The sequence below is a fragment of the Convolutriloba macropyga genome, unplaced genomic scaffold (assembly GCF_964194025.1).
Source record: "Convolutriloba macropyga unplaced genomic scaffold, txConMacr16.3 SCAFFOLD_959, whole genome shotgun sequence".
Taxonomy (NCBI): Eukaryota; Metazoa; Xenacoelomorpha; order Acoela; family Convolutidae; genus Convolutriloba; species Convolutriloba macropyga.
In genome coordinates, this window is record NW_027449702.1 from 37,501 (window position 1) to 50,000 (window position 12,500).

General features: G+C 44.7%; 1 pseudogene; it reads right to left on the reverse strand.

Moving 5' to 3' along the window:
• Positions 1-1,241: 1,241 nt before the first annotated feature.
• On the reverse strand, positions 1,242-1,393 carry LOC142355250 (5.8S ribosomal RNA; annotated as a pseudogene).
• Positions 1,394-12,500: the final 11,107 nt, after the last annotated feature.

Sequence of the window (12,500 nt, forward strand, 5' to 3'; positions counted from 1 at the left end):
CTACTAGTTACACTCCTTGTACTTATTGCAAAATGACCACAAATTTCAACAGCTTTCACATGTTGCTGTTTCGGCTTTCGCTTACTACAGTCAACATAATACTCGTTGCAAAATAAGTGCTCGGCATCTGCAATTTTCCAAAGACGAAGTTTCGCCAGTTCAATTTTCGCTCGCCAATTATGGCTACTAATTCACACGGTACTGAGCTCAACAACATTAAATTTGTTCAGCAAGACTTTCACATGTTGATGTTTTGGCTTTCGCCTACTAGAAGCAACATAATACTCGTCTTGTTAGCTCATTCAATGAGAATAGCTTTTCCCGTTGAGAATTTTTGCCTTCAATTGGCGTTGTAGTGAGTTTGGCTACTCAGATCACCAAATACTTGTGACAATTCGAACCAGAAATGTTTTCAATTTTCACATGCTGATGTTTCGGATTCAACCTACTAGAAGCAGAATAATACTTGTATTCAACAATTTCTGTATCAAATCCCAGTTTTCTCTGGTGCATCTTTGCCAAACTATTCCAAACTGCCTGAGTCTGAATACCAATTACAGGTACTAGTAAATGCACGTTACTAAGGACTATATAGTTCTAGGTTACTGTACACAACGACGTTCACATGTTGATGTTTCAGCTGCCGCTTACTAGAAACAACATAATACTTATCGTGCATACCTTTCCATAACTTGTCCTTTTCAGATGCATTAGTTTCCCTTTGTCTTGGCTTCTACAGTCAGACTGGCTACTAGTAACAGCACAGTACTAATCACATATCGTTCTACAGTTTGCAGACAACTTTCACATGTTGATGTTTCAGCTTTCGCCTACTAGAAACAACATAATACTCGCTGTATACATTTGTAGTTCTCTATGTAACTTTCATGTGAAGAAGTTTCGCCAGTCTTTTTGACTGTCTCAAATCTGAGTCATGCTTAGGCTACTAGTTGCTTCATAGTACTTATCGCCTCGAGATCATTGAACAAAACTTGATTTTCACATGTTGCTGTTTCAGCTTCCGCTTACTAGAAACAACATAATACTAGTCTCATTAAGTTCCGTCTCTTTGCAATTTTCTTATGAAGAAAATTCGCCATCACAATGACTCCAGCAGTTCTTGATCAAGGAATGCAATCATTGATCAGAATGCTATTATTTGAATCGGTTCTGCTTTAAGTGTTCCAATTTTATTGGAAGCACCAACAATAGAACATCAATGTGTTCAATCGAGAGTTATATAACCCTGAATCGGACGCAGTCAACAGCCGAAGCCGAGACCGCCTTTTGCGTTAGAGAGGTCGGTAAACAAATCTTGCGATTCATACCGAATTAACACATATAGCTGTGCTCCTCTTCGTAAAGCGAGCCAAGTGATCCCCTGTTGAAGGATGTATTTGGACCAATCTAGTAGCATTTGGTTTCCAACAAGCTCTCCCAAGTTAGCTTACTTATTGGGCTTTTCAACCAATTCGGTTGGCTACAAGCATCATCAAAGTACTAGCCACAGTTTGATCGCAAAATTCTACGACTTTCACATGTTGATGTTTCGGCTTGCGCTTAGCCTACTATAAGCAACATAATACTAGTCATATCATAGAGCGTGATCAGCTTGTGACGTTCTCATGATGAAGTTTCACCAACAGTGTCTCACTTCGAGCTTAAATCCAGCTACTAGTAACTACACAGTACTGACTGCAACGATAACTTTTATCTATACCTTTCACATGCTGCGCTTTCGGCCAGGGCCTACTAACGTCAACATAATACTCGATATAAACTTTTGTTCATGATGCAGCTTCCCCATGCAGAAGTTTCGCCTTCAAATGCTCTCTTGGCCATATGACGTAAGAAAAGGTTACTAGTAACATCACAGTACTAGCCACAGTTTGATTGCAAAATTCTACGACTTTCACATGTTGATGTTTCGGCTTGCGCTTAGCCTACTAGAAGCAACATAATACTAGTCATATCATAGAGCGTGATCAGCTTGTGACGTTCTCATGATGAAGTTTCACCAACAGTGTCTCATTTCGAGCTTAAATCCAGCTACTAGTAACTACACAGTACTGACTGCAACGCTAACTTTTATCTATACCTTTCACATGCTGCGCTTTCGGCCAGGGCCTACTAACGTCAACATAATACTCGATATAAACTTTTGTTCATGATGCAGCTTCCCCATGCAGAAGTTTCGCCTTCAAATGCTCTCTTGGCCATATGACGTAACACAAGGTTACTAGTAACATCACAGTACTAGCCACAATTTGATCGCAAAATTCTACGACTTTCACATGTTGATGTTTCGGCTTGCGCTTAGCCTACTAGAAGCAACATAATACTAGTCATATCATGGAGCGTGATCAGCTTGTGACGTTCTCATGATGAAGTTTCACCAACAGTGTCTCATTTCGAGCTTAAATCCAGCTACTAGTAACTACACAGTACTGACTGCAACGATAACTTTTATCTATACCTTTCACATGCTGCGCTTTCGGCCAGGGCCTACTAATGTCAACATAATACTCGATATAAACTTTTGTTCATGATGCAGCTTCCCCATGCAGAAGTTTCGCCTTCAAATGCTCTCTTGGCCATATGACGTAACACAAGGTTACTAGTAACATCACAGTACTAGCCACAATTTGATCGCAAAATTCTACGACTTTCACATGTTGATGTTTCGGCTTGCGCTTAGCCTACTAGAAGCAACATAATACTAGTCATATCATAGAGCTTGATCAGCTTGTGACATTCTCATGATGAAGTTTCACCAACAGTGTCTCATTTTGAGCTTAAATCCAGCTACTAGTAACTACACAGTACTGACTGCAACAATAACTTTTATCTATACCTTTCACATGCTGCGTTTTCGGCCAAGGCCTACTAACGTCAACATAATACTCGATATAAAATTTTGATCATGATGCAGCTTTCCCATGCAGAAGTTTCGCCTTCAAATGCTCTCTTGGCCATATGACGGAACACCAGGTTACTAGTAACATCACAGTACTAGCCACAGTTTGATTGCAAAATTCTACGACTTTCACATGTTGATGTTTCGGCTTGCGCTTAGCCTACTAGAAGCAACATAATACTAGTCATATCATAGAGCGTGATCAGCTTGTGACGTTCTCATGATGAAGTTTCACCAATAGTGTTTCATTCGAATTGGTTCTGCTTTAAGCTCTCCAATTGTTTTGGATGAACCAGTTTTGCCCTTCGAAGCCACTTTTGTGAGCTTTTGTGGGTCTTTACCAAGAGGATATACCTCAAGGCCTCTTTCAATTCCTTTAAGTTCTTTCAACTCCTTTACAGTTTCTAGGTTCACATAGCTGCAAACCTTATTTCTAGTTTTAAGTCTGGCCAACTTGGGGAGAGTTGGTGCAGACCGTGACCAATTCTAGTAGGATGCCACAACAAGAATGTGATCAACTTAGCTTGTCGATGAACCTGCCCCACATTCAAACAACTCTATCGCCTTTTCCTCGTATAGTTATATGCGAGGGCCTCTCATAGAGAGCGCTGTTAGCAACCTTTTCCACATAGACGATAAAGTTGTGAGTGTTTTGCACATGTCTGTTGTCATCACCACGTGACGAGTCAACTCAGCTTGACTCTCTACACTCCGACAAGCTTTGCACATACGCCTTTAGTTCAGTATGTGTCTTTAATCTGACTCCGGTGCCTCAAGCCGGAAAAATTGTCAGATTATGATCATTATCGGTTAGTCATCCCGATGCAAGATCGTATCGTACTGTCTTTGTCTACCTCCAGATTCCGAAGAACAGGAGGAGACTCTCCCAGACCTACATATCTGGGAGAATGTTCAGAGGGCGAGAAGCTGTGGATTACTCTCCCCTAAGAACTGACTAAACTTTACCCTCGTCCAAGGTAAGTTTATTTTAGCTAGCCTTCTATGTAAAGGATCTGAGGCTAAGCTGTGTTTTTTCGAGCCTTTGGCTCGGAGCAAGTTCAGTGGGCGCCCCGAGTAGCTCAACTCTTTCCCACTGAACAGCGCAACGCTCTGTCACTCGCTGGGATTTTTGCGTGTCGGTTCTAACCACGCGACTTGTGGACCTTTTTAGGCCTTTCTCATTCACAAGTCTATAGCTGGGCTTCTATAACCCAGCTTCTGAGATCTAGATAGCTGCAGTTCTGCTAGGCTGCTTTTGCTAACTAGTCTCCCTTTAAGCAGTCCCTTGCCATGACTGCTGAACTATGTATCCACACAAGTAGTTTTTGAGCTCGATACATAATTCGAGATTGGTTGCCAAGCAATCTCTAGCGACAGAGCGTCATGCGCACTACAGACATGGCCTCTACCAGCAGCCATGCCCGAAGGAATCAATCACTGATCCTTCCGCAGGTTCCCCTACGGAAACCTTGTTACGACTTTTACTTCCTCTAGACAATTAAGCTCGATCCGCTTCATCCCGTTGCCGGAGACCGAAGTCCCAACAGTAGGAATTTGCAATTCTTGCTTAACTATCCAATCAGTAGTAGCGACGGGCGGTGTGTACAAAGGGCAGGGACGTAATCCCTATGAGTTGTTGACTCATAAGTACCAGGAATTCCTGGTTCACGTCTGCAAGTTACAACAGACGATCCCCTTGAAGCGCTGTACTTTTCTCTGATTGCCCAGTCCATTTCGGACCAAGGGCTGAGTACTCAATCTAAAAGTACACAGTGTAGCGCGCGTGCAGTCCAGAACATCTAAGGGCATCACAGACCTGTTATAGCCTCACTTCATCTGCGGTATTTAATTCCGCATAGTTCCTCTAAGAAGTGTTTGAATTCACATATAGTGAATTTCATTATTTAGATGGAGAAGATCTCGTTCGTTATCGGAATTAACCAGACAGATCACTCCACTAACTAAGAACGGCCATGCACCACCGCCCATATAATCATGAAAGATATTCAATCTGTCAATCCTTAAGATGTCTGGACCGGGTGAGTTTTCCCGTGTTGAGTCAAATTAAGCCGCAGGCTCCACTCCTGGTGGTGCCCTTCCGTCAATTCCTTTAAGTTTCGATTTTGCAACCATACTTCCCCCGGAACCAATAAACTTTGGTTTCCCGGTTAATCTCTTGCCAAGTCAAGATCGACTTTGACAAATTGTAGGTTGGTATAGTTTATGGTCAGAATTACGAGGGTATCTAATCCTCTTCAATACTCTGACTTTCGTTCTTGATTAATGAAAACATTCTTGGCAAATGCTTTCGCAGTAGTTTGTCTTGCCACGATCCAAGAATTTCACCTCTAACGTAGCAATACAAATGCCCCCGTCTGTTCCTTTCAATCATTACCGCACTCAGCCAACCGGCATCAATCGAGTAGCGGGTCATTCTCCATTATTCCATGCTTTATTATTCGATCCCAAAGGATGCTTTGAACACTCTAATTTTCTCAGGGTGAAAACACCGTTTCCACAGTTCGTCACATTTAAGTGCAAACTATTTCTTCGATGCGAAGGATGAGCGGAACGAGTCAACAGATTTAACTGAAGACCATGTTGCCGTTCTACTCAAACAGATCCAACTATGAGCTTTTTAAACGCAGCAACTATTGCATACGCTTGTAGAGGCTGGTATTACCGCGGCTGCTGGCACCAGACTTGCCCTCTACTCGTTCATCAATGGAGCTTTTAAGTCCATTCCATTCTGATTACAAACCATAAAGGTTCATATCATTATTTCTAGTCACTACCTCCTCGTGCGGAGAGTGGGTAATTTGCGTGCCTGCTGCCTTCCTTGGATGTGGTAGCCGTTTCTAAGGCTCCCTCTCCGGAATCGAACCCTGATTCCCCGTTACCCGTCACAACCATGGTAGTCCGTTACACTACCATCATAGGTTGATAGGTCAGAAATTCGGAAGTTCCGTCCCCAAGCCGAAGCTATCTGGGATCTTTCAGTTACTAGGACTCATCACGGGATGTGTCTGTACTTAGCAAATCACCCGGTGTAGTCTTGTAAAAGTCTCCGACAGTGTCGGACAATCAGCATGCATTAGCTGCAGGGTTACCGCAGTTATTCATTTAGCTTGCAAATCAACTAATAGATAGTAACTGATTTAATGAGCCATTCGCGGTTCCACTTTTTCAAGCTTCGCTTGCACATGCATGGCTTAGTCTTTCAGACAAGCATATGGCAACTGACAGGATCAATCAGTTTAATTGTACTTTGAACAATCTTTCGATTTGTTCGAATTTAGAAAGACATAGCCTTGCGGCCTCGTCAATCTTGCTTTGAGCTTTTTAAATCACGAAGAGTTTCAATGCATGCTTTGGCATGGCTACTAGTTACTACACAGTACTCTACACACTTAGAGTTACCCACGATTACACATTTCACATGCTGATGTTTCGGCTCGCGCGTACTAGAAACAGCATAATACTATGTGTACTGGTAGATAGCGCTCTGTGAGCATTTCCCATGAGCAGGTTTTGCCCTCCAAATCTCTGTTCTACTGTTACCAATACCGGCTAACAACTGTATCATACTAGGGAGAATTGACTCATGATTTAAAAACCAGATGTTCACATGTCGATGTTTCGGCTCTCGCCTACTAGAAACAACATAATACTAGTCTGTTAAAAATCTCAATCACGCCGCCTCTTCAGATACAGAAGTTTTACCTTTTATTGGTTAGAGAACAGCTTTCCAGCTGTCGACATGGTTACTAGTAACAACACCGTACTCAACACAAAAACTTTTCAACTTCACAACTTTCACATGCTGATGTTTCTGCTTTCGCATACTAGAAACAGCATAATACTTATTGTTTTGTCAAGTAATTTGTGTGTCTTTCCCATGTGAAGTTTCACCGGTCAACAATGTTTCCCTGACCAATTACGGCTACTAGTAGCTGTATAATACTAGGGAAAATGATTGAGGATTTAATATCAGATTTTCACATGTTGATGTTTCGGCTTTCGCCTACTAGAAACAACATAATACTAGTCTGCTAAGAAATCTCGCTCAAATTGCCTTTTCACATACAGAAGTTTCACCTTCTATTGGTTAGAGAACAGTTCTCAGCTGTCGACATGGTTACTAGTAACAACATCGTACTCAACACAAAAATTCTTCAACTTCACAACTTTCACATGCTGATGTTTCTGCTTTCGCGTACTAGAAACAGCATAATACTTATTGCTTTGTCAAGAAGTGTGTGTGTCTTTCCCATGCGAAAGTTTCACCGGTCAGCAATAATTGCCGTGTCCAATTAAGGTTACTCATAGCTGTATAATACTAGGGAAAATGATTGAGGATTTAATATCAGATTTTCACATGTTGATGTTTCGGCTTTCGCCTACTAGAAACAACATAATACTAGTCTGCTAATAAATCTCGCTCAAATTGCCTTTTCACATACAGAAGTTTCACCTCTTCTTGGTCACTGTACAGATGATGCTGTCTGTTCTTTATTTGGTTCTGCTTATTATAAGGAGGGGCATCACTCCTTCCTCCTTGGTTTGCATGCATTAAGCCTGCTTTGTGAAAAGCGTATCTTTCTAGCTTTTCTTCGCCTTACTCGAGTAGGACGATACAATCCAGACATTAGTCAGTCTTGGTGTAAAGTCACTGAGTATTATTCGGTTCTGCTTTATTCAGCAATATGCTGTATAATTGTTGTAATTTGCGAACATATTTGTTCTCAGTTCCGAACTACTAGCGACGACAGATTACCAGCGGTCATGAGCCATCAAGGTAGTTCTTTGGTGCATCAAGTAGAGAGGTGCCATCAAACAACACTTCCCTAATAATGCTACACACATAGAATTTGCTACAGTGCAGCTTTTTACTTTGCAAAATTTGCGCACAAATTTTGCATAGAATAAATGTTTTATCAAGATTTTTAGATCCCCTCCCTTGAGAGAACGTTACTCCTTTAAGTGAACACCCCGCGGCGTCCTGTTGTTATTGCTTATAACCATTTCGCAAGCCGGAGGCATAATGCACTACGCAAGCCGCTACTTTGGCACAGAGGCACCTAGTTTTACACCCGGGACTTCAGGTGGCCCAGTTTTACACCCAGTACAGCGGTGCCAGTTGGTAACCCGGTGGATCCTCGGAGACCAGACATGATCATAGATCAAACCCGATGTATGCTACTCCTGAACGTATAGTATCTCCACTGTGCAATGAAATTATCGTTCGTTTCGGGCCTTCCTATACGTTCAGCAGACAATCGCTAGGAATTCACCTCGTGACCCGTGGTGACCACACTGGATTTCAAGTTTATTGATTTGGACAGACCTGTCATTTATTTTGCTTTTCAGCTTCAGTTCTGCTCGATCTAGCTTGCCTAAGGCTTGATCTCGCTTTGCTCACCCCTGTAGGAGCCTCTACTAGTACCACTCGGAGTAATGGGGAATCCACCAGACCTAATCGATGAATGCCATCAAACAACAAACATCATACCCGGCTTCATCAGGCATATTTTATTACTTCCGAGAGGTACTTTAGTATCAGATCTTTCTCCATGCCTCTTATGAGGACCCGTCAGACCTTTCGGTTTATCGTTTAGCTTCAGTCCTGCTCGATCTAGCTTTCCCAAGGCTCGATCTAGCTCTATTCGCCCCACTAGAGGGCTCTCTAAGACCCCTCGGTCTTAGTGTTAGCTCCGGTACTGCTCGGTCGTGCTTGCTGAAGGCCCGACCCAGCTTTAGTTAGATTCTCGTACTTTCTCTTGGCCTCTCTAGGAGGACCAGACAGACCTCTCGGTCTATCGTTTAGCTTCAGTCCTGCTCGATCTAGCTTTCCCAAGGCTCGATCTAGCTCTATTCGCCCCGCTAGAGGGCTCTCTAAGACCCCTCGGTCTTAGTGTTAACTCCTGTAATGCCTAACCAAGCTTACTACAGGCCTTGGTCAGGTCTTTATCGGTCACCGATTAGTAACAGACCGATCATGGGGCCTTCCACCCTATCCGGGTTGAGGTCTTTAGTCCAGCCATATTTTGACAAGACACCTCCCCCTAATAATGCCCCACACATAGAAATACTGTCCATGCAGTATTTAACTTGTGTTTTTTCTAAAATTTGATTTTCACTTTTTGGAGGTTCATTTGCTCCTCTGACACTCTTTCAGCTTCAATCTTACTCGATCTAGCTTTCCCAAGGCTCGATCTAGCTCTATTCGCCCCACCAGAGGGCTCTCTAAGACACTTCGGTCTTAGTGTTAGCTCCGGTCTTGCTCAATCGTGCTTGCTGAAGGCGCGATCAAGCTTTAGTTAGCTTCTCGTACTTTCTCTTGGCCTCTCTAGGAGGACCAGACAGACCTCTCGGTCTATCGTTTAGCTTCAGTCCTGCTCGATCTAGCTTTCCCAAGGCTCGATCTAGCTCTATTCGCCCCGCTAGAGGGCTCTCTAAGACCCCTCGGTCTTAGTGTTAGCTCCGGTACAGCTCGGTCGTGCTTGCTGAAGGCCCGATCAAGCTTTAGTTGGCTTCTCGTACTTTCTCTTGGCCTCTCTAGGAGGACCAGACAGACCTCTCGGTCTCTTGCTTAGCTTCAGTCCTGCTCGATCTAGCTTGCCCAAGGCTTGATCAAGCTCTATTCGCCCCGCTAGAGGGCTCTCTAAGACCCCTCGGTCTTAGTGTTAGCTCCGGTACAGCTCGGTCGTGCTTGCTGAAGGCCCGATCAAGCTTTAGTTAGCTTCTCGTTTTTTCTCTTGGCCTCTCTAGGAGGACCAGACAGACCTCTCGGTCTATCGTTTAGCTTCAGTCCTGCTCGATCTAGCTTTCCCAAGGCTCGATCTAGCTCTATTCGCCCCGCTAGAGGGCTCTCTAAGACCCCTCGGTCTTAGTGTTAGCTCCGGTACAGCTCGGTCGTGCTTGCTGAAGGCCCGATCAAGCTTTAGTTGGCTTCTCGTACTTTCTCTTGGCCTCTCTAGGAGGACCAGACAGACCTCTCGGTCTATCCTTTAGCTTCAGTCCTGCTCGATCTAGCTTTCCCAAGGCTCGATCTAGCTCTATTCGCCCCGCTAGAGGGCTCTCTAAGACCCCTCGGTCTTAGTGTTATCTCCTGTAATGCCTAACCAAGCTTACTACAGGCCTTGGTCAGGTCTTTATCGGTCACCGATTAGTAACAGACCGATCATAGGGCCTTCCACCCTATCTGGGTTGAGGTCTTTAGTCCAGCCATATTTTGACAAGACACCTCCCCCTAATAATGCCCCACACATAGAATTACTGTTTATGCAGCTTTTCACTTGTGAAATTTTTAATTTTCGCAATTATTATAGAATAAGTGTTTGCGCAGCTTTTCATAGGTCGAGCTCTAGCTAGCTAGCTCAAGCTAGCTAGCTAGCTCAAGCTCAAGCTATCTAGCTCAAGCTCAAGCCAGCTAGCTCAAGCTCAAGCTAGCTAGCTAGCTCAAGCTCAAGCTAGCTAGCTAGCTCAAGCTCAAGCTAGCTAGCTCAAGCTCAAGCTAGCTAGCTCAAGCTCAAGCTAGCTAGCTAGCTCAAGCTCAAGCTCAAGCTAGCTAGCTCAAGCTCAAGCTCAAGCTAGCTAGCTAGCTCAAGCTCAAGCTAGCTAGCTAGCTCAAGCTCAAGCTAGCTAGCTAGCTCAAGCTCAAGCTAGCTAGCTCAAGCTCAAGCTCAAGCTCAAGCTAGCTAGCTAGCTCAAGCTAGCTAGCTAGCTCAAGCTCAAGCTAGCTAGCTAGCTCAAGTTCAAGCTAGCTAGCTAGCTCAAGCTCAAGCTAGCTAGCTAGCTCAAGCTCAAGCTAGCTAGCTCAAGCTCAAGCTAGCTAGCTCAAGCTCAAGCTAGCTAGCTAGCTCAAGCTCAAGCTCAAGCTAGCTAGCTCAAGCTCAAGCTCAAGCTAGCTAGCTAGCTCAAGCTCAAGCTAGCTAGCTAGCTCAAGCTCAAGCTCAAGCTAGCTAGCTAGCTCAAGTTCAAGCTAGCTAGCTAGCTCAAGCTCAAGCTAGCTAGCTCAAGCTCAAGCTAGCTAGCTCAAGCTCAAGCCAGCTAGCTCAAGCTCAAGCTCAAGCTAGCTAGCTAGCTCAAGCACAAGCTAGCTAGCTAGCTCAATCTCAAGCTAGCTAGCTCAAGCTCAAGCTAGCTAGCTCAAGCTCAAGCTAGCTAGCTAGCTCAAGCTCAAGCTCAAGCTAGCTAGCTCAAGCTCAAGCTCAAGCTAGCTAGCTAGCTCAAGCTCAAGCTAGCTAGCTAGCTCAAGCTCAAGCTCAAGCTAGCTAGCTCAAGCTCAAGCTCAAGCTAGCTAGCTAGCTCAAGCTCAAGCTGGCTAGCTAGCTCAAGCTCAAGCTAGCTAGCTAGCTCAAGCTCAAGCTAGCTAGCTCAAGCTCAAGCTCAAGCTCAAGCTAGCTAGCTAGCTCAAGCTAGCTAGCTAGCTCAAGCTCAAGCTAGCTAGCTAGCTCAAGTTCAAGCTAGCTAGCTAGCTCAAGCTCAAGCTAGCTAGCTAGCTCAAGCTCAAGCTAGCTAGCTCAAGCTCAAGCTAGCTAGCTCAAGCTCAAGCTAGCTAGCTAGCTCAAGCTCAAGCTCAAGCTAGCTAGCTCAAGCTCAAGCTCAAGCTAGCTAGCTAGCTCAAGCTCAAGCTAGCTAGCTAGCTCAAGCTCAAGCTAGCTAGCTAGCTCAAGTTCAAGCTAGCTAGCTAGCTCAAGCTCAAGCTAGCTAGCTCAAGCTCAAGCTAGCTAGCTCAAACTCAAGCTAGCTAGCTAGCTCAAGTTCAAGCTAGCTAGCTAGCTCAAGCTCAAGCTAGCTAGCTAGCTCAAGCTCAAGCTAGCTAGCTCAAGCTCAAGCTAGCTAGCTCAAGCTCCAGCTAGCTAGCTAGCTCAAGCTCAAGCTCAAGCTAGCTAGCTCAAGCTCAAGCTCAAGCTAGCTAGCTAGCTCAAGCTCAAGCTAGCTAGCTAGCTCAAGCTCAAGCTAGCTAGCTAGCTCAAGTTCAAGCTAGCTAGCTAGCTCAAGCTCAAGCTAGCTAGCTCAAGCTCAAGCTAGCTAGCTCAAGCTCAAGCCAGCTAGCTCAAGCTCAAGCTCAAGCTAGCTAGCTAGCTCAAGCACAAGCTTGCTAGCTAGCTCAAGCTCAAGCTAGCTAGCTCAAGCTCAAGCTAGCTAGCTCAAGCTCAAGCTAGCTAGCTCAAGCTCAAGCTCAAGCTAGCTAGCTAGCTCAAGCACAAGCTTGCTAGCTAGCTCAAGCTCAAGCTAGCTAGCTCAAGCTCAAGCTAGCTAGCTCAAGCTCAAGCTAGCTAGCTAGCTCAAGCTCAAGCTCAAGCTAGCTAGCTCAAGCTCAAGCTCAAGCTAGCTAGCTAGCTCAAGCTCAAGCTAGCTAGCTAGCTCAAGCTCAATTGGGAGCGCTTTTCTCGCACTCTGATTGGCTGCCACTGTTAGGCCATTTGGGAGCGCTTTTCTCGCACTCTGATTGGCTGCCACTGTTAGGCCATTTGGGAGCGCTTTTCTCGCACTCTGATTGGCTGCCACTGTTAGGCCATTTGGGAGCGCTTTTCTCGCACTCTGATTGGCTGCCACTGTTAGGCCATTTGGGAGC